The sequence below is a fragment of the Schistocerca piceifrons genome, chromosome 4, assembly GCF_021461385.2.
Source record: "Schistocerca piceifrons isolate TAMUIC-IGC-003096 chromosome 4, iqSchPice1.1, whole genome shotgun sequence".
Taxonomy (NCBI): Eukaryota; Metazoa; Arthropoda; class Insecta; order Orthoptera; family Acrididae; genus Schistocerca; species Schistocerca piceifrons.
In genome coordinates, this window is record NC_060141.1 from 452068224 (window position 1) to 452092425 (window position 24202).

General features: G+C 45.7%; 1 protein-coding gene and 1 non-coding gene across 2 annotated transcripts in view; one reads left to right on the plus strand and one right to left on the minus strand.

Moving 5' to 3' along the window:
* The window catches only part of LOC124795908 (protein jagged-1b), a 459586-nt gene that overhangs the window by 145625 nt on the left and 289759 nt on the right, over nt 1-24202 (minus strand). The window lies entirely within an intron of this gene.
* Trnat-ugu lies at nt 3875-3949 on the plus strand. The gene has a single exon. It is a non-coding gene; the product is annotated as a tRNA-Thr (tRNA).

Here is a 24202-nt window from a genome sequence, read left to right on the forward strand (position 1 = left end):
TCGTGCCAAAAGTCATGGGATAACGTTACGCGCATATACAGATGGCGATAGTATCGCGTACACAAGGAATAGAAGGGGAGTGCGTTGGCGGAACTGTCATTTGCACTCCGGCGATTCACGGGAAAAAGATTAGGCGTGATTATTGCCGCACGACGGAAACTATCAGACTTTGAACGCGGTATGGTAGTTGGAGCTAGGTGCGCGGAACATTCTATTTCGGAAATCGTTAGGTAGGGAATTCAGTATTCCAGTATCCTCAACGTCAATAGTTTGCCGAAATACCAAGTTTCAAGCAATACCTCTCACCACAGACAATGCAGTGGCGACGGCCTTCACTTAACAGCCGGGCGGAGTGGCCGAACGGTTCTACGCGCTGCAGTCTGGAACCGCGCGACCGCTACGGTCGCAGGTTCGAATCCTGCCTCGGGCATGGATGTGTGTGATGTCCTTAGGTTAGTTAGGTTTAAGTAGTTCCAAGTTCTAGGGTACTGATGACCTCAGAAGTTAAGTCTCATAGTGTTCAGAGCCATTTGAACAATTTGAACCTTCACTTAACGGCCGAGACCAGCGGCGTTTGCGTATTTGTCAGTGCTAACAGACAAGCAACACTCGGTGAAATAACCGCAGAGATCAATGTGGGGCGTACGACGAACGTACCCATTAGGACAGCCCGGCGAAATTTGAAAGATATGTAACCGAAGGAAAACCCAGCAAGAAATGGTATAATGAGGCACGTAGTAAAATAACAAGGCTTGTTGGTCACGAATCTACTACTCAGTTGAGATATTTCATTTAAAACAATTTCGTCAGATCTAGGTGTAAGCGCTAGCTTTTCTCTTCGCCACAAGAACGGTCTGAATGACAGCGTAATCTTTCAGCTTAGAAGTCTGGAGTAATGATAGTCCGTCATTACTTTACTTTCTACCAACAGGTCTATTCGCTGTCATGACAACGCGACCAGATCAATGCAGAAAAAGAGAGTTTGCCTTTTCTGAACAAAGACAGCAAATTCTTCCAGTTGGATTTCCCGTCTAATTCATTAATAAAGACTCACACGAAAAGTACTTCGTGAAAAATTGTCCTCAAGAACAACTACCTTATATTATTCTTTCCTTTTCTGCGAGATTCATTAAGAGTCCAAAGGTAGGAAATACTTCGACTCCAATGAAAAAGTACACGCCCATTACTGCCAGAGAGAAACACGCAGGTAACCAACCTGACTTGCAGCACACACAGGCTACGTCAAGTCAACCAGTGTATCAGTGTCCCACCGACCGTCTGGCGTTGAAAGGCAAGGGAAATTTTTGCATTCGAAAACAGCTGTAACTCACGAACAGTTAACGGAGACAGGCCGCTACCAAGCTCGTTCTAAGACGGGTCACGTTTTATTTGAACCTCCTCGTTACTTAAAAGTTTCGGAGCCTGTTGAAGACTAATACGCTGGGAAGACTTTTCGTGTGTTATAGTAAACCTTACGCACACAGAAATTCATTCATGTGATTGAAAAAAAAATCGAATCTGTTTACTTGAGTTTCGAGACTTACCTTTGCTACTCCATATTAATACAACCAGTACCTGTTCACGTATCACGTCGAACCTAGAACAAGTGAAAGGGAACTGCATACATTGGCTTAAGTCTGTGAAACCTTGTTGCCCATATTTAACGGTTTATAGCAACACTATGTGAATTTGATTTTATGTTATCCCGTTATAACGATGAATCCTATGAATTCGTTGACTTATCGTCCACCACATCAAATATTCTTAAAGTATGAACTAGGTACCCTTACTGCGTGTACTAAAACGTCTGTAACGGCTCAATCCGCGTACCCATCAGAGGCCTTGGAGAGATTATCTAACTCTGCCGTTCGTTTTCACTGATAAAATGTAGGAGTCATCATTGCAGAGAGTGAAAGACTGTGTAAAAGATGTACAGTAACGAGCACATGCAACCACCAGAAATATGCAGCATCTTCTTTATACTAATACCCCTGAAAATGCAAAATACTTTTGTGTATGGTTTTAGGGACCATCGCTAAGCGATAATTAGCTTTATTACTGTCTAAGGAAGTTTGTATGCTGTACCAACCGCACTGATTTTCCACCTGATGGCGATGGTACTAGCCACTGAAAAGCGTAGTAGGAAAAATAAATTGGTGACTGACGCAAAAAATAGTTCCAGCTATTATCAGTGACTGCCTTCACAATGCAGTCCATTATGGATGGAATAGTTATTAGTCAAGAACGGGAACGACTCCAATGTGTTTTCATCAGAAGGAAGGGGGAGGGCAGTGGGGGAGGGGGGGGGGGAGGGAATAGTTCTGAAAAAAGTGTTAAATTGTGTGTAAGATTTAGGATTTAACGTCCCTTCGATAACGAGGCTTTGTAACGAAGCACCCCTTCCGTATTAGTTTGGAAAAACACGGACAATTTAAATCTGGGTGGTGATCTGAACATCTGCTTCATCCGAGTGTGAGGTTTGTGTCCCTAACCACTGTCTCACATTGTTCGGTGTGTGTGTGTGTATGTGTGTGTTTGTATGTGTATGTGTGTGTAGTTGTGTAATGTTCGAAATCGGGACGGTATTGAAGATTATTTTATGAGATGCTATTTGCAAAATACTGAGCAGTCCTCAATGCGGCACTGTGTCGAATGCCTTTCGAAAAGGTATCCTATAAAATGCTCCCAGTGAAGTTTGCGCCCAGAAAGGGTCGGGGGAAATGGTCCACTAATTCTACCGTGCGAGCGACGCAACTTTCCGTGCAGGCAGGAAAGCTGAGGGCTCTTACGTGGTGTACTGGTGAAAGGGATAGGAAATGCAAAGCTAAAGTTGATAGAATCGAAGGTGATCACATTTTATCTTCTATTAGATGCAGTCACAGAATTATACATATGACTGGAACTTCAGTAACTTCGGTGGAAAGTATAAAAACCAAATAACAAACACGAAATTTAAAAACGTTTCTCTTCATCTTGATGAAGCCTACTTTAAGAAAAGTATAAAATAAAATGTGGATCAGCGCATGGTACACATAAATTACATAAGAAGCGTTTATCATAATAGCTAGGAAGCCATGGGTGACGTAAGCTGTATGTAGATTCTCCTCCCACACCTAGCGGCGCATGCATTCGTCCGCTATACCCGATTTCAAAATATGCAAACAGTTTTGTTTGTAATTATACTTCCGCATCTTTATTGCCAAATGGAAAAGTATCACAATAATAAAATTGGGTATTAAGTACGATATACCTTAAAACGACAGACTATACATCAGAAAAACCTTTTATCTGCCATTAACGATATTGTTGTTATTGTGATTATTATTGATATTACTGTTATTATTATTATTGTTATTGGCAGTAGTAGTATTATCACTATTAACGCTAGCAGCAGCAGTAGTAGTAGCAGTAGTAGTACAAGTAGTGCCAGTACTAATTCAATAGTCAGTATTACTTACTCACATTCTCACTATAGACACATCATTTTAGTACTGTGTGAAATCTTATGGGACTTTTAAAATGTCCTCAATGAAATACATCAACGCCTGTTTGCAGCTATGGTGTCGATTTAATTATCATTTCATTCTAGCGAAAGCTGCATGGGCGTCAACGGTGTATCTGTTCTTTCGCGAACAGATACTACCTTCATATATAGTTACAAAATGGCTTCCCGGTCATTGACCTTCTTGTGCGAACGCACACGCTATGCCTATACTCTTACGGGACTTGGTAGATTAATTTGCCACGAGTAATAAGTATGATGGGCCAACATATATTAGGCGCACCACGAATGTAGTGGGGTGGACATGTTGGGAATGTGGGTCTCACGGGGAGCGTGCAAGGGATAAGTCCCTGCAGGCGCAATATCCTCTGTGCCCTCGGTGGCTCAGATGGCTAGAGCGTCTGCCATGTAAGCAGGAGATCCCGGGTTCGAGTCCCGGTCGGGACACACATTTTCGACACGTCCTCAATGAAATATATCAGCGCCTGTTTGCAGCTAGGGTGTCCATTTAATTATCATTTCACCAATTCAAGTTCATCGTTGATCAATTGCTAAGTCTCTTGTTACAGAGGACCGAACGCGCTGAGCTATCGTGCCGGCTATGCCGCTATGTTTTTATACACGCTTTCGGGAATCTAGGAAGATGGAATCTACCCGCTCACCTGCCTCTGTTGTGTGCAAGATGCCGTGTACGAATACAGCGTGCTGCAGGTGTAAGAAAGTGCACTGCAGTAAATTTTAAAGACGTTTTGACGGCAGGAACGTTTTTTAGTTGTGTGGGACGTTTATCCCTCGTTACGCCAGTACGAGTCGCTGCAGTGGTCACGCGGAGGGCAGTTGCGCCGCCGGACCGGCGGGCTGCTGCGGCCTCTGTCGCAGGCGGCGACGTGTGCGGCCCGGCTCATACGTCGTGCGCCAGCCGCATGCCAGTTCAGATTTTATCGCCGTCGTGTCGCTCGATCCGCTGAGGAGGCAGCCGGCCGTGTGCGGGGACACAAATAATTCCTTATATATATACGGGGGGCGCGCCGGCATTTTTGCGTCACGTCTGCGCTGCTGTAGCGGCGAGAGCCGTGCCGACGATGACGAGTCCCCGGTGCAGCGGAGGAGCAGCACCGGCCATAAACAAAGATGGGCTGGCCGGGTCGTGGGACGCAGCCGCAGCCGCAGCCGCAGCCGGGGAGAAGCGCGCCGCGCACCGGTCGTGCGGCCCGCGCGGCCGTAAAATGTCCCCCCGGTGCCACCGTCACAGCGTGCCGCCAGCCGTGACCTCCCGTACGGGAAGGCGCCTTCCCTCGCTGGCCGCATTGGCAGCGCGGGGCTCGTACAAGAGGAATGGGCCGAGAGCAGTCTTGACATAATTACGCTGACCACAGATTTCGCTCTCAGAGGGCAACATACACTATCCGATCAAAAGTTTTCGGACACCCCATGTAATGCCGAACTGACCACTAGATGTCACGAGAGGTGGACCAGCCAGTATAAATGGAGGCGGGAAGTCTCTGTCGTCAGAAGAAATGGTTCAAATGGCTCTCAGCACTATGGGACTTAACAGCGGAGGTCATCAATCCCCTAGAACTTAGAACTACTTAAACCTAACTAACCTAAGGACATCACACACATCCTTGCCCGAGGCAGGATTCGAACCTGCGACCGCTTCCAGACTGATGCGCATAGAACCGCTCGGCCACCAGCGGCCGGCTATCTGCAGTCAGTGCTAAGCGGCGGTTGAGGTGGTGTAAAGAGCGACGTCCCTCGGTAGTGGATAGAAACGAGTGATTTGGACTGATGAATCACGCTGTGCCCTGTAGCAATCCGATGGAAGGGTTCATCTTCCACGAATGCTTGAAGAACGTGGCCTCCTCCAAAGTGTATTGCCAGCAATAAAATATGAAGGAGGTGGTGTTACGGTCTGGAGGGGGTTTGCTTTCTGAGATTTGGGTGTGGTCCCCTTATTCTGCTTAAGGAACGTTACATGTGGAAAGGTATGAAAACATTTTAAAGCACTGTGTACTGCCTGCTCTAGAGGAATATTTAGGAGATGATGACTGTATCAGCATGAATATGCACCCTGTATGTCTATGGCATTGGTTTGCGGAGAGTAACATTCCTGAAACTGACTACCCCACTGGGTTGCCATTGCTCTGCAGAGATTCAGTCACCTCATTGAATGTGTCCCCAGCAGACTTCAGGCGTCATGAAGGCGAAGTGTGGACATATCCACGAGCAGTGTTGTGTACTCGTACAAATTCGTACCAACAAGGGGAAGTGGGCTAATGAGTATGGTAGCAACTGTCAACGTAGGAAAGCTGGACAGGAACAGAGACTATTAGAGAACAAGTAAACAGAAGATATACTTGCCGGCCGCTGTGACAGAGCGGTTCAAAGCACTTCAGTCCGCAACCGCACTGCTGGTACGGTCGCAGGTTCGAATCCTGCCTCGGGCATGGATGTGTGTGATGTCCTTAGGATAGTTAGGTTTAAATAGTTCTAAGTCTAGGGGACTGATGACCTCAGACGTTAAGTCCCAAACTGCTTAGAACCATTTGAACCGTTTTAACTTGTATTTCTCCGAGCGTACAAACTCTCAGTACAAATAAGGCAGCAAGAAATAGAGTCCAGCTGCCATTCTCCGCAGGGACGAGGCTCTCTACACTAGAGCACAAACGATGGAGCCGCTACTAGGTGACGTCTGCGTAGCGTCACGTAGGGAAGGGCTCCAAGTGCGAGTAGGTTTTGTGGATGCCGTCCTTAACTACGGCGGCAAAGGGCGCTCGTTATACGGAGGTGCTGGAGGCATGTCTCAGTGAGCGTGCACCATTCTGTCCACCGGATCATGCACGCCAGCTGTCACCGTCTGAGGGAAACTTGCAATTCTGTTGCCAGTTTTATGATGCCCATGGGATGGTATCAATACGTGATACCAAAAATAGTGTCTGGATGTTTTAATCAGGTTGTGTATTGCCAGGAGACAAAGAGTGTGATTGTGTCATTGAAGATGCCGCACAGGCTCAGATCCATTACGCATAGGGAATTAAATCGGTCAAAGGAATCATTCCAGCATTTGCATAAACAATTCAAAAAAATCATTGTGTTTTTGTGGTCTTCAGTCCCAAAGTTGGTTTGATGCAGCTCTCCACACTAATCTATCCTGCGCAAAGCTTTTCAACTCTGCATAACAACTGGAAACTACATCTATTCGAACATCCTTGATATACACAAGCTTTGCTCTCCCTGTACAATTTTTACTCTCCCCCCTCCCACATCCCCCCCCTCTCCCTATTACCAACTTGACGATTCCTTGATAGCACAAGGACGTGTCCTATTAACCAATCTCTTCTTTTAGTCAAGTTGTACCACGACTTTCTTGTCTCGTCGTTAGTCATATTATGTAACAATCTTATCTTCAGAATTCTTCTACAGTATCACATTTTAGTCCGTCTGCTCGCTTCTTGTCTAAACTATCTGTCGACCACGTTTTAGTTCTGCACTAACCTAAACTTCAGACAAATACCTTCAGAAAAAAACTTCCTAAAATTTAAGTTTAAATTCGATATTAACAAATTTATATTTTTGAGAAATGCCTTTCTTGCTACTTCTAGTATACATTTTATATCTCGTCTTCTTAGACCACCGCCTGTGATTTTACTTTCCAAGTAACGCACTTTTAGTGACTAATTTCTTTATGTAAGTGCCTCAGCATCGCCTGATTTAATTTGATTAGGCAGTTTATTAGAGATTATAAGTCACTTGTACAGAAACCAGATGGCAGTTATAAGAGTCGAGGGACATGAAAGGGAAGCAGTGGTTGGGAAGGGAGTAAGACAGGGTTGTAGCCTCTCCCCGATGTTGTTCAATCTGTATATTGAGCAAGCAGTAAAGGAAACAAAAGAAAAATTCGGAGTAGGTATTAAAATTCATGGAGAAGAAATAAAAACTTTGAGGTTCGCCGATGACATTGTAATTCTGTCAGAGACAGTAAAGGACTTGGAAGAGCAGTTGAATGGAATGGACAGTGTCTTGAAAGGAGGATATAAGATGAACGTCAACAAAAGCAAAACAAGGATAATGGAATGTAGTCTAATTAAGTCGGGTGATGCTGAGGGAATTAGATTAGGAAATGAGGCACTTAAAGTAGTTAAGGAGTTTTGCTATTTGGGGAGCAAAATAACTGATGATGGTCGAAGTAGAGAGGATATAAAATGTAGGCTGGCAATGGCAAGGAAAGCGTTTCTGAAGAAGAGAAATTTGTTAACATCCAGTATTGATTTAAGTGTCAGGAAGTCATTTCTGAAAGTATTCGTATGGAGTGTAGCCATGTATGGAAGTGAAACATGGACGATAAATAGTTTGGACAAGAAGAGAATAGAAGCTTTCGAAATGTGGTGCTATAGAAGAATGCTGAAGATTAGATGGGTAGATCACATAACTAATGAGGAAGTATTGAATAGGATTGGGGAGAAGAGAAGTTTGTGGCACAACTTGACCAGAAGAAGGGATCGGTTGGTAGGACATGTTCTGAGGCATCAAGGGATCACCAATTTAGTATTGGAGGGCAGCGTGGAGGGTAAAAATCGTAGAGGGAGACCAAGAGATGAATACACCAAGCAGATTCAGAAGGATGTAGGTTGCAGTAGGTACTGGGAGATGAAAAAGCTTGCACAGGATAGAGTAGCATGGAGAGCTGCATCAAACCAGTCTCAGGACTGAAGACCACAACAACAACAACAAGTCACTTGCCACTTATTAATTTAAGAACCTACTTTGAAACAGTATTATGGCTCTACATAAGTAGAAGATGAGGTGTAGGTGGAAGCAGCAGCTATTATAATAATGAGTCGTACTTCAGTGATTTCCGTAAATGTAGCTAGGCGGTACTCTCTGCGAGCCTACTGCAACAGAGCGTCACGTGCGAATTCAGGTTCTCTCCCACTCCACCGGTTAGTCTCGCGGAAAGAAGTAGTGTGTGGGAGACCACCTGCCGAGAGAGTAGTGCTAGACGTGGTTCCCAACCTGGAGGTAATTACCGCCTGAGGAGTAAAATGAAATTTTCTGAAAGGTAAAAATTAAATAATTCGATTATGTTCAATCACGAAACTAGATTACTTTCAAAAGATCGTTACTATTATCACAATTTTATAAGACTCTAAAACTGTATATAAGTTATCAAAAATTACTTTCTGTCAGTTAGTGGCAGTAATACGGTGGAGGTTCCTCACATAGTCCACCCTCTACATACACATGTGTTGTGCTTTGTCCAGGACATCGATGATGATAAAAGTGACACACATACGTAACAAATGCTAAATATCTCAAGAAAATGTCTTCTCCAAGATGTATATAGTGCATGCAGTAGTCCAGAAATTGCTTCATTAGTCGCTTCGAAAAAGGTAAACGAATTAATAGACAGCACGACCAGCCGTACATAAGGGCTACTATAGTGATGTACACAATATTATTATTATTATTATTATTATTATTATTACTATTATTAGCGGCCGTGGTCAGACACAAAGCATTAACAATATGAAGTCTTCCAATTGCTGCCAGTTCAGAAGTAAGGAGTGCCGCAGTAAAAAATTTACCAACAGTAAGTATAGTGCACACATTTTAACTTGGGTGATTTTAAATGGGGTTGCAGTGTGCAGGTCAAGCAAGTGCCGCAACAGAGAGGAGTAATGCAGGGGAGGTATGTATGTTTTGTAACAAGTGTCTGCCCTCAATGTGGATACTTGTCTTCAGTCCGGGACCGCGCTGCTGCTACGGTCGCAGGTTCGAATCCTGACTCGGGCATGAATGTATGTGATGTTCTTAGCTTAGTTCGGTTTAAATAGTTCTAAGTCTAGGGGACTGATGACGTCAGATGTTAAGTCCCATGGTGCTTAGAGCCATTTGAACAGTTTTTGATACTTTGCTTTCGTATCTGAGAGGAGTAGTGTGTAGCACTTGTGGTGCATCACGAATTCCTTCTTCATTCATTCTAACCTCCCGCCCCTCACACACAAACTAAATTACATTCATATTTCATCATTTTAAAAATAAAATGCTTTCATTCTACAGTTTAGTTAGGTGCTAAAGTTGGTGATAATGTGGGTGACCGCCGGGGGGGGGGGGGGTGGGGGTGTAGAGATAGATGGCATGGGGAGTGGAGAGCGGCGGTACAAGCTAATGTCTGATTGCGCTCGGGGGTAATGGTCTAAGAATGGTCGGGAAGCACTGCGCTAGAGGGCCTGGGGCTTGTAGCCGGTCGTCACAGCGCGGCCTGGGCCGTGTTTTGTCAACCCGCGCTGCCAGTCGGGCCCAAGATACGGCTGGCAGCGCCTCGCGCCATCGTGACCGCCCGCCGGCGAACACAACCCCTGCACCCGTAATTGAGAGCGCCGGCGTGGCCGCTTTTCCGCTGCGACACGCCGGAGAAGGGCGCACTCTTCTTCCTGCCGTGCACATGCGCCGCCGTCGTGATGTCGGCTCTGCCAATTAGCACGTCTAATTTGTGACGTGCACAAGCGCACAGAGAGAAAGGAGGCACGGGTAGCGCTTGTACAGGAGCAAAATCCCTAACGACGCGAGTTTGTTGGCGAACAGGACCGATACGCTACTCTTCGCGTCTGTAGGTCGGCCAGTCGGGACTTGCAACTGCCAGACATCGTTTGCATCGCTGACCTCTTCTCGGCGCGGCTGTATCGCCTCGTAACTTACAATAGCTGCCATTCTGTGTAGCGGTCGCGCGTTTCCAGACTGTTGCGCCTAGAACCGCTCGGCCACCCCGGCCGGCCCTCGGTGAGAGGTAGTGCGTGAAATAGGATGTTCTCGGCGCAGTCTTGACACTGTGATTCTCGGAATACTGAATTCACTAACGATTTCCGAAATGGTATCTCCGATGCCTCTAGCTCCAACTACCATTCCGCGGTCGAATTACGTCGTAAACCGTTTTACACGAACGCACCAGAGTACATACGACAGCTCTGCCAATGCACTGACCTTTTATACCTCGCGTACGCGATATTACCACCATCTGTGCATGTAATGTGCAACTTAATTTTTGAAGTTCTCTAGCAGTTTATCTTTGTCAGCATGGTCACGCTACTGTTCGCCTTCGTTTTACTTTTTTAACGTATTTCACACGTGTCCTGTTGCCTCACGCCGTCGGACTCCGTGTAAAAGTCGTGTTACCAGACGTCCAGGCGGAAGCGCGACACTTCGCTGTCAGAGACTAGATCTCACACCAGGCCCGATTCTTTTTTGTTGCCACGTGTCACAAGCATGTAAATTTTTCAGGTGTTCGAGCGACGCTCGGGCGCAGATGCGGGAAAACTCGTGGTATCACTGGTGGGATTTTTATCTGACAGTCAGGTCCTACGAGGTCCGCCGAGGGCACAAAACGAAGGCGGAGAAGCAGGGAGCGGCGGAGTGCAGACCTGCCACTTGCCGACCGTCACAAATACCGATTGTCTCCGGAGGACAAAGCGGGCCGGCGCGCATGATGGATGGAGCTGCCTAATAGAGACGCGGCCCGATGCCATCGACATGGGCAGCGCCGGCGTCGGCCGGCCGGGCGCGGACCACCGACGCCGCTGTCGGGCCGCATCCAGCGGCGGTGGGACGAGCCGCCCGCACCAGCCACCGACCCGGCCACTACACGGGTCGGTTTAGCCGGCTGCCAGCCCACCGCGCCGCGCCTCGTAACGTTTTACTGACCGGCACGGGGTGGAACAACTCGATGTCTTTGTCGAGGAACACTCGGCGCGGTTGAGGGGGGGGGGGGGTCAAGAGGGCGTTCTGCCGCGGCCGAGGGATCACACCACTTCTGAAGTGAGGCCACGTTATGTCTGACGAGAACAATGTAGCTTGCTCAGAACTGCTGTGAGTGATGTGAAAGCTTGTTCCAGTTCACCTTCATCTAGCAGTGGAGAACAGTGCGCCCCGGCTACACGCTGCAATAACGTCGCCCAGATGAACATCAACTCGGTGGTTATAGATGACATGTAACTAGAGTTATAAAACTACCGTAGGCTACCGTAGACTGTTGTGTAAGTGAGTAAGTCAGCGTAGCATACGGTAATTTTCGTAATAGCTCTGGTCAGCCAAGATCCTACCAGCGTCACCTGTGCGTTAGGTGTGTAGCAACCTGTCGATCGTTACCTTACTTTACGCACGCGATCGGCGTCTCACAAGATTCCTCAAAAAATCGGAAGCGGAGAACCGTCTAGAAACTGAGTGAGGATGTATAAAAAGCCGAGTGACCTACGAACCTTTTTTGTTCTACATAGTTCTCCTCCTGTATATTACTTAAAAATAGAAAGTATTTATAGCAAAATTGAGCTTGTCAGTGTTAAATTCTGGTTTTATTCGAAACCTGTTGATTTGTAACGCGAAACAGAGGGACGATGTAGTAAAAATAATGAAAACAATGCGCATTTTTCAAATAGCGTTAGAAAATGCAATTTCCTCAACAAAAACGCAAAACAAAAAATATCAAACATCGTTTTAATAGTTCTTCGAACTTATACAAAACATTTTTCTGTTATTCCCTTTCAATGGAATCATCCCGGCATTTGCCTGATTTGGGGAAATCACGGTAAACCTAAATCAGGATGGTGTGAGGTAGATTTAAACCGTCGATCTCCCGAATGTGAGTCCAGTGTGCTAACCACTGCGCTACCTCACTTACTGCTAGGAAACAATTACCAGATGTTGCGCTGAAGTCGATCTGCTAGTCTTCCTGCACTTTTCTCTTTGCTACGTCCACATACACGACAGTATCATTCGCAAACAGCCCCGTGGGGCTTTCAGTGTTGTCTACCAGGTTATATAAAGGGTGCTTCAACACCTAGGAGTGATAGATAGTCTCATGGGGAATGTCTTTTGTAAGAGACAAAATGATCGCCAACATTCCCCAGCGACGCTACCCGTCCTTTAGTACATTCCGCCCCTGGGGCGACGGGATGTTACCAAACAAGTATGGGCTACTAACCGCGTGTGCTGCATTACTTACTCCAGTAAACTGACAGAGTGATTTCCAACAAGAGGACCTTAAGAATGAGTCTAAGCGGTGAAAGATATTTTAGAAGCGAATCAAATGCTTCAACTTTGCTGGGAGCAGGTGACTAGATTATAGGCAACACACAAGGCATACGCATTCTGCAGAGTGCCTACACTCTTCCGCCTCTCAGGGTCACCATGCCCAATACAAAAGAATACAAAAGGACGTCTAGCGTCTGCAGGAAGTGTCAGCAAACATTTTTCTCTTTAAGAAAGTTGTTCCTCCTGAAATGATCTATTGCCTCTAGACGTTTGACGCAAACACTTTGAAACAACCTGTACATATAATGAAACAGAACTAACAGCCCCTATAAAATAACGAACCTCACCAGTGAATGAAGAATAATGTTTCTAGGTGAAATGTATTTCGTTGTTCATCTCAACTGATGATTTCATGTTTCGATTAACCTAGTCGTCTTCACCGGGAGCTACATGTGATGTAGTTACGCTCGGCGCCAGTATTGCAAATCGACTAAATCCCGAAAACTTAACCCCTTTCAGTCACGCTGAGATATCAAGTAATTTTCCTGTTTACTAAATAAGTTTTCAGGCTAAGTGTTCAGTCCACAAGTTACTTCGGCAACCAAATTAACATTATCGATTTTCGTCTGTCGATGAGTATGTACGACACGCCACAGAGATTAAAAAGTTTTTTCTCTCCGGAAAACATTGTTTCAGCATCTCCACACACACACACACACACACACACACACAGCCATTCCAGGAAAAGTTGCTCTCTTGTCCATCTTCCTTTTAAGTGGATTACCTGTTGTTCTTCTGCAATCATAGTTGAATTGAAGATTAGGAAGCGGCTTCAGCTATATTTAATCTTGTTATTACCGTATCAAAACCGGTTTCGCAGCACTGAAAACCACATCCTCCGTAATAGAGGGCTAAGTGGTTTGGTCTGGACACGAATGTTGAGTGTCATGTTCGGGCTACTTAGTTGTTATGAATTAGTTACATGTCACCTGAGGAAGTGCTTTTCAGTGCCACAAAACCGATTGTGATCTGATAATAACGAGATTAAACACAGGTGAAGCGAATTCTTAGTTCCGAAGATGATTAGTAACGACTGTGGTTACGCTGTCTGCAACGGTTTCTGCGTATTTGTGGTGCCTACATACCCAGACGTAGGGTCAAAACAGCTTGCAGTTTGTGTAACCGATGTCGATGTTTCTCTAAAAGTTTCTTGTGTCCTCTCACGTAATCGTATTAAACTGCTGTTTTCAAGTAGTTTCTACTGCTTCTTCCGCAGTGAGAGGTATTTAACAGACGTGAGAAGCGTACTGGAGGCTGAAGAGAGCGGTATGCAGATCGCGACCACACAATGTCGAGGCAAACCAGTTACAGCGGATGACCGCGAAAGCTGTTGCTCTAACAGCACTCGAGACGCCGGCGCTATTGTTCGTCCTGTGTGGGTGGCGAAGGTCACAGGAAACCTCCGCCCCGCCCCAGGCACAAAGTCGCGACATAACGGGAGGCGATAAGTGTAATTTCCTCTCAAGTGTGCGTCAGATGCTGTTCAAAATAACAGGTATCCTGTTTTGTGTGCAGGGTGTGTGCTGCGACCACAGACTGCTACGACAATACCGTGATTTCTAAATGTACCTTCAAGGTGAATATAGACACGATAACAAACACCAGGTGACTGTTGAATTATAGCTGACAAATTAATAGGAATAAAGTTCATTTCCGTCAGTACAACCAAAATCAATATTTCTGGACTATTGACAATGGCTAGAAATTTGAAACCGGTATAATTTTGTGAACAACGTCTGAATCAAACTTTATAGCGGAAAGGATTGTGCTCACTAATGAGCTCAACAAATAACACGACAAACATGCAACACATTATTACGAAATCTAGTGACAGACATGAGCCGGTATTTAGAATACGAGGCCACTACGTAGCACTGGAAGTACGCCAGTTCCTCTTTTGCAAAATAGTTCTGCTCTATTACTTTTATTCTTTTGTTGCCTCAAATACTATGAAATACGTCATAGGTTTCACCATTTTGCAGCGATCAGAAGTGAAACAAGTATCTTGATATAAATAAGAGTTATACTTAAGTTTAAAGTGTTGCTGGCTTAATTGGTACTCTGCCTTGTCTCTTTCCCGTGAATAAAGGGAGAACTGACAGATGAAATTTAGTAATTACAATGGGAATTCAGATTTGTGTCAACATCAAGATCGGAGTTCACACTACAATCTTCACTTGGCGGTAAGCGATGTAATTATCGTTTAGTGTAAGCCTACAGACCAGTTTTTAAGGAGGTTTTTCTTGACTAATGAGTGGTTTTAAATGTATTACCACTTACCATTCCACTTGCCTGCCAACATTATCTGTCGTGTTTTGTCTCGTTATTTCATGAGTATAATGATAGTTTTATCCGAACTGTCATGTGTGAATTTAGACTTTGCCGGGGTATACTACTGATGAAAGGCTCTGGGGTTTCTGATTTTGCCAGATAATGATGAGTGTGAAGCACTTGGAAACGTCGCAGTATTTTAACACTGCCATCCACTTTGAAGCCCGAGAGCTTTACATCGGAATTTTCATGTCTGTAGAAAAAATCAGTTCGTAAAATTAAGAAGTACTTCGTTTCACTTAAGCAAATTTTTTCCACCCAACTACTAGCACACTGAATACAGTTTCCTGTCTTAGGGAAGAACGTTTCAGCATTTCACGTTGTGCACACAGTAAATTAATAATTTGTTCAGACGATACATGGGAACTTCAAATTCAAAATGTTCAAATTTGTGTGAAATCTTGTGGGACTTAACTGCTAAGGTCATCAGTCCCTAAGCTTACACACTACTTAACCTGAATTATCCTGAGGACAAACACACACACCCATGCCCGAGGGAGGACTCGAACCTCCGCCGGGATCAGCCACACAGTACTTGGGAACTCGGTGATTTTCGTAGTTCAAGTGACTGATGGACTAAAACAACACGAAATAACTTTCAATTAATTGTTGACTGTTTTTTACTCATCAGTCATTCCAATTTTCTTCCCATAAAATATCTATTCATGTTAAGGCCTTATTGATACCCCCATGATCTCCAGAAAAGTGTTTTCGTTTTAGCATAGCTGAAGTTAGTCGAATCACTTTTGAAGAAAGTGAATTAGCTACACTCGAATTAAAACTTTACCAACACGCACCAATAACCTAAAACCCATTATTTTATACATATCGACTGTGCATCTCACACTATCATTCCTGGCAGATGAATATTACTTTCTTTGTTAAGGAAGTGATCTTACGTAATATCACTAAGAGGCTGATCTCTCCAAACAGACTTCCAGCTAACAAAAATGTCTACGGGTGGGTTTTAATACATTCAAAGGGGTAAATGGCTGGTTAAATATTCGAACAGGGACTGAGAATCTACGTCGAAAAAGCACTGTCCGCGAGAGACAAGTTCGCGGTTGGAATCCCGGTTCGGCTCGCAGTTTTACGCTGATGTCTGGCTTGTTCTCCGCTCCCTGCTGTCGGCCATTATCGGGCAGCAGTTGGTTTCAGTGGAAACGCAGGGACTGGCCGTGTACGACATATATCACTCAGAGGGAGCGTGTGAGAGTTTGTCTGCAGTCGTGCTGCAGTGCGAGTCAGGAGCCCCTAGTTTCCTAGGAATACTGCGGGCATTCCTACGCGACTGCGGTCGCAGCCGGCGCATACGAGGACTTCGTGCGGTCCCGCTGGGGCGAACAGCGAGCGAGCACCTGTCACGAGATGGTGTACTGCCGGTCACGCCGCCTACACGCACCTCATTAGGCAGTCCGTCGCCCGCCGCCTCGTGGGCCGCGGGCACGTAGACTCCTACTACTCCACGCACAGCCCCCAGGCTCGGCGAGGTGTCCGCGTCTGCAGGCGGGGAAACTGCTCGCTCGGTAAGCTCGCCGGACAAGAGATTAGTCACCCCTTAAAACAGCATACTGGTCGCAGTGGAGTGCGGTACGTGGTGCAGGACTCGTACGAGGCCGTCATGGGACCCTGCACCATAATATAAGTCGGAATCAGCACAGCAATGACTAGGGACCTGAAAAAATCGCATTTTACAATGAATGCGAAATAAATGTGAATTTTGCGTCAAAATGCGAGAACGTAAAATTGCTTAACAGACGGTTTTTCGTAGCGAATTGTATCCAGATGATCTATTTATCAGAGATAGTTCGAAACAGCTTTATTTTTTGCATACAGTGTCGAAAATGTAAGCGGTTACTGGCATTGCACATCACCCGGCGAAGCCTGGCTTGGATAGATAATGTGCGCAAGAACCTACCTGCAAAATAAAGTGTACGAACGCAACGACGTATCAATGCGCTAAATGATCTGGCGCCAGACCAGTTGTGGACGGTTGAGTAGTTTGTTTAAGATGCAACGTAGTACTCAGCCGTGGGACCCAGCATTTTGTAGGAAAGAAACGTTACGTCTTTTTGTTAGCTAAAGCTTAAAATGTAGTGTAAAGGGAACAGTTAATGTGGCAAATTAGGTGATGGATGTTCTGAACTGTAGTTGCATCGAATACTGCTAGAGGTCGGGCCTGAACTACCGTCGTTAACAATATTCTGGTACCTTCAACAAGCTATTGCGCAGTGGCAGTCCCTGAATGCTTTGTGTTGTGCGTTGCCCATTGTTTTCTTTTCTTATTTTGAAATAAGTGAAACGCCTAAACCTGGTCCATCAAGGGTTTCGATTACGACCCTTACTAAACGAGAAGTGATCGGCGATCCCTGTGACAATGTGTCAGTTCTGCTGTAGGCTGCTGCCCAGCGCAATGGAGGCGGGGTTTGTTTCCTTGCACCTCTTCTTCCCCTGTGGCGGTCAAAATTCTACTCTGTTTATGCTTGCGGCCATCTACGACTATGGCGTATAGTGCCTGCCTTCATCGCTATGACGATTGGAAAACAAATTCTCCCCCTAACGTTAAAATGGAGTTGCCATACGTCCGGTTCTACTTCTATGCTAAATCCGTGTCACTTCTATCGGTAGCGTTGTGTAGCATGGGTCACAGAGCTATGAATACCCATTAAATGTAGAAATTAGTAGTCAGCAAATTATTTAATCTTCAAATTGGGCGGGAAAAGACAAATAATGTCCAGAAACACCTTATATCGGAGCGCATTCGCTTAAATGGGTGGAAAATGCTGCTGCTTATCAACAGAACAATCATTTTTGAAAGCTTAAATACAGCCAAACGAAGAAAACAAAGGCCATTTCGGAAGAAAAAGGTGTTGAAGTTTTTGCAAAAGCAAACATGCTGGTCAAATAGTTCTTAAGCAGCAATTTTTTAACAGCTAGTTTCAAAGAAGTAATAATGTCTTTGTCTTCATTTACGTAGCGTCACAACCTTTTAAATTTGCGTGTCTAATCATTGACAAACAAAGAAAATATATGCAATTTCGAAAAATTGATGCTACATTTTTCGGTCCCTACGAATGACAAAAAGACCTATCGTATGAGAGTGCAGCCATGAAAAGAGGGTTTTCCATGAAACACACACCTTGTTGGACATCCCGATAACCACAACATGAACAAAGTTATCCGATTTGTTCGTGTATTAACGTTGATTAATCAAGGGCTACAAGGAATGTTGTACCATTAGCAGTCAAGTAACATGGACCGGAGACGAATGTCAAACCTTGTCAATGACAGTCGGTTTCGAACCTGAGAGAAGTCGCACCTGTCAGAGAATAGTGGTGAGATAAAGTTACTGATCAAGATATTGAATGAAATACCAAATCCAACTACACCGTCACATGGAGAGGTGAGGATGAGGGTGTAATATGTGGTGAATTAGTAGCCGTGGAGACAGTCACTGTTGCAGACAAGTAAACCCGGAAAAATGTCTCCCCGAGTGTAAGTGTGCATGTGGCACATTACTTCGGTGTTCTCAGGTACTTTGTGGTCGGGGTGCCGTACAATCCTGATGTTTCGTCTGTCCTAGACCTTAATGCGATTGGAGAGAGAATTTTGCATACCTACCGCTGGAGTTACCTGGAGGGCGTTGTAGTTTATCAACGGCCAGCGCGAGGAAGGTTTTGAGCCTCACCTGAAACCATTACGTCATGCATGTCCATCCTGATCAGGGACGATGGCGAAACGTAGTGCCACTTTCATCTGTGAGGTAGTCGAGAGCTGTTTTTTACAAGCCTGCAATCTCACAGAACAGATGTAGACTATAACGGCACATAAGTCTTGGTTTTGCGCGGAAAATCTCAATAATGACAGGAACGGCGGACACTGTTCATGAACTCCACTTCTGTAGAGAGCACACTTGTACTCGCGTCTTCCGCGTCTCACGAAAGCTGGGAAACGAGCGACCGTCGATTCGAGTGACCCCTTTCGCCGGACACGGACAGAATGACCAGTACCGGCGAAAGCGTTCGAAATCGGATACGAGCGGTTGCAGCGTGTGCCGCTAGAGAAAATTCTGGAAATGTCGGAGTGAGTGGCAGACGGCGGGGTGAGCCGCGAGAAAGCTGGTGCGCGGTCGCTCCGCTAATTTGTAACACCTCTGGGCGCAGGCTAATGGCTGGTGCGGCGCGCCATTACCGTTGGCAGCGATGCTACCGTCTGGGAAAGTGCCCGGCTGGGGTGCGTCTTCTGCTGCGTTTCCACCTGCTGACGACGCGCCGCTGCTAGCGACCGTGTTCTGAATGCCGTTTCCTGGTTCCTCGACCCGCCACGCCCTGCTACTTGCTGTCGCAGTCACTCTTCTAAGTGAGCTCTCTTCCTACAATGTTCGTGCCTCACCATTCCATCACTCCAACCATGTTACAAGAACGTACCCTAGCTTTGCTTCTTTCTTTTTTTCTTTTTTTTTTAAAAAAAAAAGTACCCAAGAAAGTAAGTCTGTCACGTACAAGTGAAAGTAAAATTCCGCGCCATGTCATTCTCTGCCGATGACATCATCGGATGGGGTATTGAGGGCATGTGAACAGCAGACTACTTTCCTGGTCGGCGTCGGGATTCTAGACCTTCGAACCGCTGCTAAGTGGGCGAATAACTCCTCGGTTGGCTTCATGAGGCTGAGTGCATCCCGTACCAGTCCAACCACCAAGAAAAAATCCCTGGCAGTACTGGGAATCGAACCCGGATTTCCCGTATGGCACTCAGCCTTGCTGACCACTTTTTTCCCTTTCTTCTATGTACCTGCATTATCCCTATGTATCTGCATTACCCCTAGAGCTACAAAATCGTGGGGATGTTGATCACTTGTTTGTACTCACTGTTCCAAATAGTCCTAAATATTTATTTTGACATTAAGATTGGATGGTTTAGTGAGCCAGTGAGGTACTGTAGGATGCCTGAGTGTTCGTCAAATCAGGAACGTCTGCAGCACCCTGAACGTGGCTGTTGTCGTCTTGAAAGACGAGAGTGTCAAAAATCAAATGTATGTGAAATCCTATGGGAGATAACTGCTAAGGTCATCAGTCCCTAAGCTTACACACTCCTCAACCTAAATTATCCTAAGGAGGGAGGACTCGAACCTCCGCCAGGACCAGCCGCACAGTCCATGACCGCAGCACCTAAGACAGCTCGGCTAATCCCGCGCGGCACGAGAGTGTCCGTTGTATACGTATCATGAAGATCTACATGCAAGGATAATATTTTGTCACTGAGAATATTGAAAAAGAGATCGCATTACACGTTCACGGTAACGTCAACGATTAGGTCCAAGTCATGGTACGAAAAACGCTCCCAAAACATAACAGAAACATACAGTCTGAAGAATGGAGTCACTGGCACGTACAAACTCGGTAGTACCTGTCGGCCACGCCGAGCGAGGTGGCGCAGCGTTTAGCACACTGGACTCGCATTCGAGAGGATGAAGGTTCAAATCTGCGTCCTGCCATTCAGATTTTCGTTTCCGTGATTTCCCTAAATCACTCCAGGCAAACGCAGCGATGGTTGCCTTGAAAGGCCACGATCGATTTCCTTCCTTGAGATAGTCCGAGCTTGTCCTCCGTCTCTAATGACAATGTTAAATCCTAGTTTTACTTCCTTCCTTCGGCCATTCTGTCGTGACTACAAGTTTACTCGTATTACTGCGTGGATTCTATAGAAGCGATTGGTTCATATCCAACAATTCTACACCATCAACAGCGCTAGAAAGCGACACGTGTGCTTTTTTCAATAATCCGACTAATATTTAGCCCAGTGAGCTTACGTGTATTGTACATTAGATTTTGTAATAGGAGTAGAAAAAGTCTTATGGTTTCGCAATGCGTTCTAGAGTTGACTGGTTCGATGATGCATTTGGGCATGATTCAGTATTTCTTCTTTATTTATGACTGCATGTAGCATCTACTATTACGATTTAAATCTTCCGCGCAAAAGATTCCGAGACTGAATTTATTCCTTATGTATAAGAGACATCAGCGCAGTAACTTTGGCGGTAGGTTGAACTAACAACTGTAAACAGTCATAATCATTCGAATAGACTGTTCTGCGCAGGCAGTCCTAATCAGTGTACTTGTGGTTGTCGGGTGTCAGCAGTGTTGTGACGCAAGTGAGTATGGAGCAACATCTCAGAATCAAGTGTTCAATTCTCCAGAATGATTTGAAGAAGGCATAAGTGTGTGCAAAGTTTGTCCCACACGGCCTGACTAAAAAATCATCACGGGTGTGGAGACCTGGTGTTATCAACAAGAACTTACCACAAAAAGGGTGTTGTGTGCTGTCCTTAGGTTAGCTAAGTTTAAGTAGTTCTAAGTTCTAGGGAACTGATGACCATAGATGTTAAGTCCCATAGTGCTCAGAGCCATTTTGAACTTACCACAAAACGACAAAGTGCAGAAACTGACATGAAAGATTAACGCTTTGATGACAAAACCGACAGTCAAGCCAGTGTGATGGTCGAGCTGACAACAATACAAAGTAGGACTCTTCTACCACTTTCACATGGTTGTATGAGAATTCCGTGTGCCGTACTACAGTGGGTGGGGAGAGGGTCGACGGCTTTGTACGAGACCTGGAGTAAGAGCTATGGCCACGTCTTCGATTTCACAACGAAACGGACCTCTTCTGCTGCAAGCTCTACGCTTTCCATATCTTGAGAGTAGGTAGTATAGACCAAAACAAGAAAAAACGTATCCAGGAAACTCCAGTTCTAAAATACATACCCTAAGAGCTACGAACACTTGTTGATGTTCACTACTGAAACATAGCTCTTTTACTGAACAAGTGCTCTTAGCTCTAAAAGTACGCCCTTTAGAGCTGGTGTTTACTATATTTTTTTGCTTCGAATTATCACTCCTTTCATATCCCTGAATACTGACCGTGCCGTGTATATGCGATCAGCTGTAACGTGCTACCTTATAATCGCCAATAGTGACGAATAAATTTAAATAACAGGCAGCCTCAGCGGAACCACAACGTCTGTTTACCTTTTTTCAGTTGGCTAAATTCGGTGGAGCCAACGGCTCTGCCGCAATAGTAACACCAGTTCCCGCCAGATTACCCCACTTAAGCGCTGTCGGGCTAGGTTAGCACTTGGATGGGAGACCATCTGGTCTGCCGAGCGCTGCTGGCAAGCGGGGTGCACTCAGCCCTTATGAGGCAAACTGAGGAGCTACTTGATTGAGAAGTAGCGACTCCGGTCTCGCAAACATACGGCTGGGAGAGCGGTGTGCTGACCACATGTCCCTCCATATATGAAGGTAGTATCTGTTCCCGAAAGAACAGATACCATTGACGACCGTGCAGCTTCTCTAGAATGAAATGATAATTAAATCGGCACCCTAGATGCAAACAGGCGTTGATATACGTCATTTTGGACATGTTGTAAATGTTTTTCAACATGTCAGATGGATAGAGCGTCTGCTATGTAAGCAGGAGATCCCGGGTTCGAGTCCCGGTCGGGCACACATTTTCAACATGTCCAAAATGGTGTATAAAACACCTGTTTGCAGCTAGGGTGTCGATTTAATTATGATTACATGCCCCTCCATGCCGGCATCCAGTGACGTCTGTGGGTGAGGATTACACGGCGGCCGGTCAGTACCTATGGACCTTCATGGCCTGTTCGGGAGGAGTTTTTAGTTTAAATTCGATGGAGGGCGGAGGACTGTGTAATCTTCCTGAAGTATCCAGTATCGCTCCGCTAAACAACGAAGACGGCGGGACAAATGTAGGCGCAAGGGATGCACGACGCTGTGGAGAGTCGACAGGCAGAAAACGGGATTATTACCATCTAGATGTCCTGCTGGATGTTCTGTAACACTGCTGATCCTCACCGCAGTGTAAAGTGTCCAGGTGGCAAGGAGACGGCGGAGGTTTAGCACCGGAAACCGAGGCGAGGCGAGGCGAGTCCAGGGCTCTGGTATCAGCAGAACAGGATGCTGATGGCCAGGGCAGGCGAGCCGATGCAAATTCGAGCGGCGGCGGTTTCCGTGGTCGGCCTTGGCGCGGTCAGCACACGTGGCGATGCTATCGCGGGCCGCGCACGGCCAGACAGGTGAATGGGCCGCCCACGCCACGTCGCGCAGAGCCGAGCCGAGCCACGCATGCGCACTGCGCTGCGCTGCCCGCCCACGCGACTCCTCACTACCGACTCCCGCCGGCTACTATTTCTTCTGCGCCATTTGTGTTGTCCACTTTGCCGCCTGTTTATTACGTCCTCGCGATAAGACAGACCTGCGGAGCGTCTTCATTCCCGACGCTAAACGCAGACATTCTGAAGTACATCATTCGGCCCGTGTTACCCAGCTTGCATATGTTTACGTTACTCTCAAGAAGTACCATTACCCAGAGATGCACTGGTATGTTGAATGAAACACTTTGAGGAACTTCCAGTCTAAATCTCTTGCTCAGACTGCTGTACCGTACTAGGCGGAGGACTATTAAATCATCTTCTCCGTATTATTCATCTTGTTCTTCTTTCTCTTTTTCACTCTGAGGCGTATGTCAACTCGCTATTCCAATCTCAGATTAGCCATCAGATATTTCATATAATTTGTGATGTTCCTTTTATTTATTTATTTATGTAGTCCTCTGGGACCTCGCGAGCCAAAGGTTCTTGGTCATAAAACAAGAAAGTGTACAGCTTACAGACAGATCGTGTAAGCCGGCCGGGGTGACCGAGCTGTTCTAGGCGCTACAGTTTGGAACCGCTCGATCGCTATGGTCGTAAGTTCGAATCCTGCCTCGGGCATGGATGTGTTTGATGTCCTTAGGTCAGTTAGGTTTAAGTAGTTGTAAGTTCTAGGGGACTGATGACCTCAGAACTATGCACTATGGTGCTGAGAGCCATTTGAGCCAGAAAATATGTAAACAACGAATTAAAGAATTAACCCTTTACGTGACTCTGTTAAGTAAGTACATTAGTTGTAAACTAAGTAAATTACCATGTATAATAGCTTTTTCTTGATACATTGGTATGAATATTTACCACCCTGGTCCTTACGATAGACTTAAAAATACGTAATACATTCAGCAGGTTCATTCATTCCTAATCCCAAAGAGCATATACTGACATGCATTTCACTGTTATGCCGGAGAAAATCTTTTGTCACATAAAGAGCTAACAAAACACGATAAAGCAGAGTATACGAATAAATAACGCATTACAGGGAAACGTCCTCAACTACCGCGAGGAATTCCTGTACGGAACACTGAAACACTCCCTTTTCAAAACCCACCGTT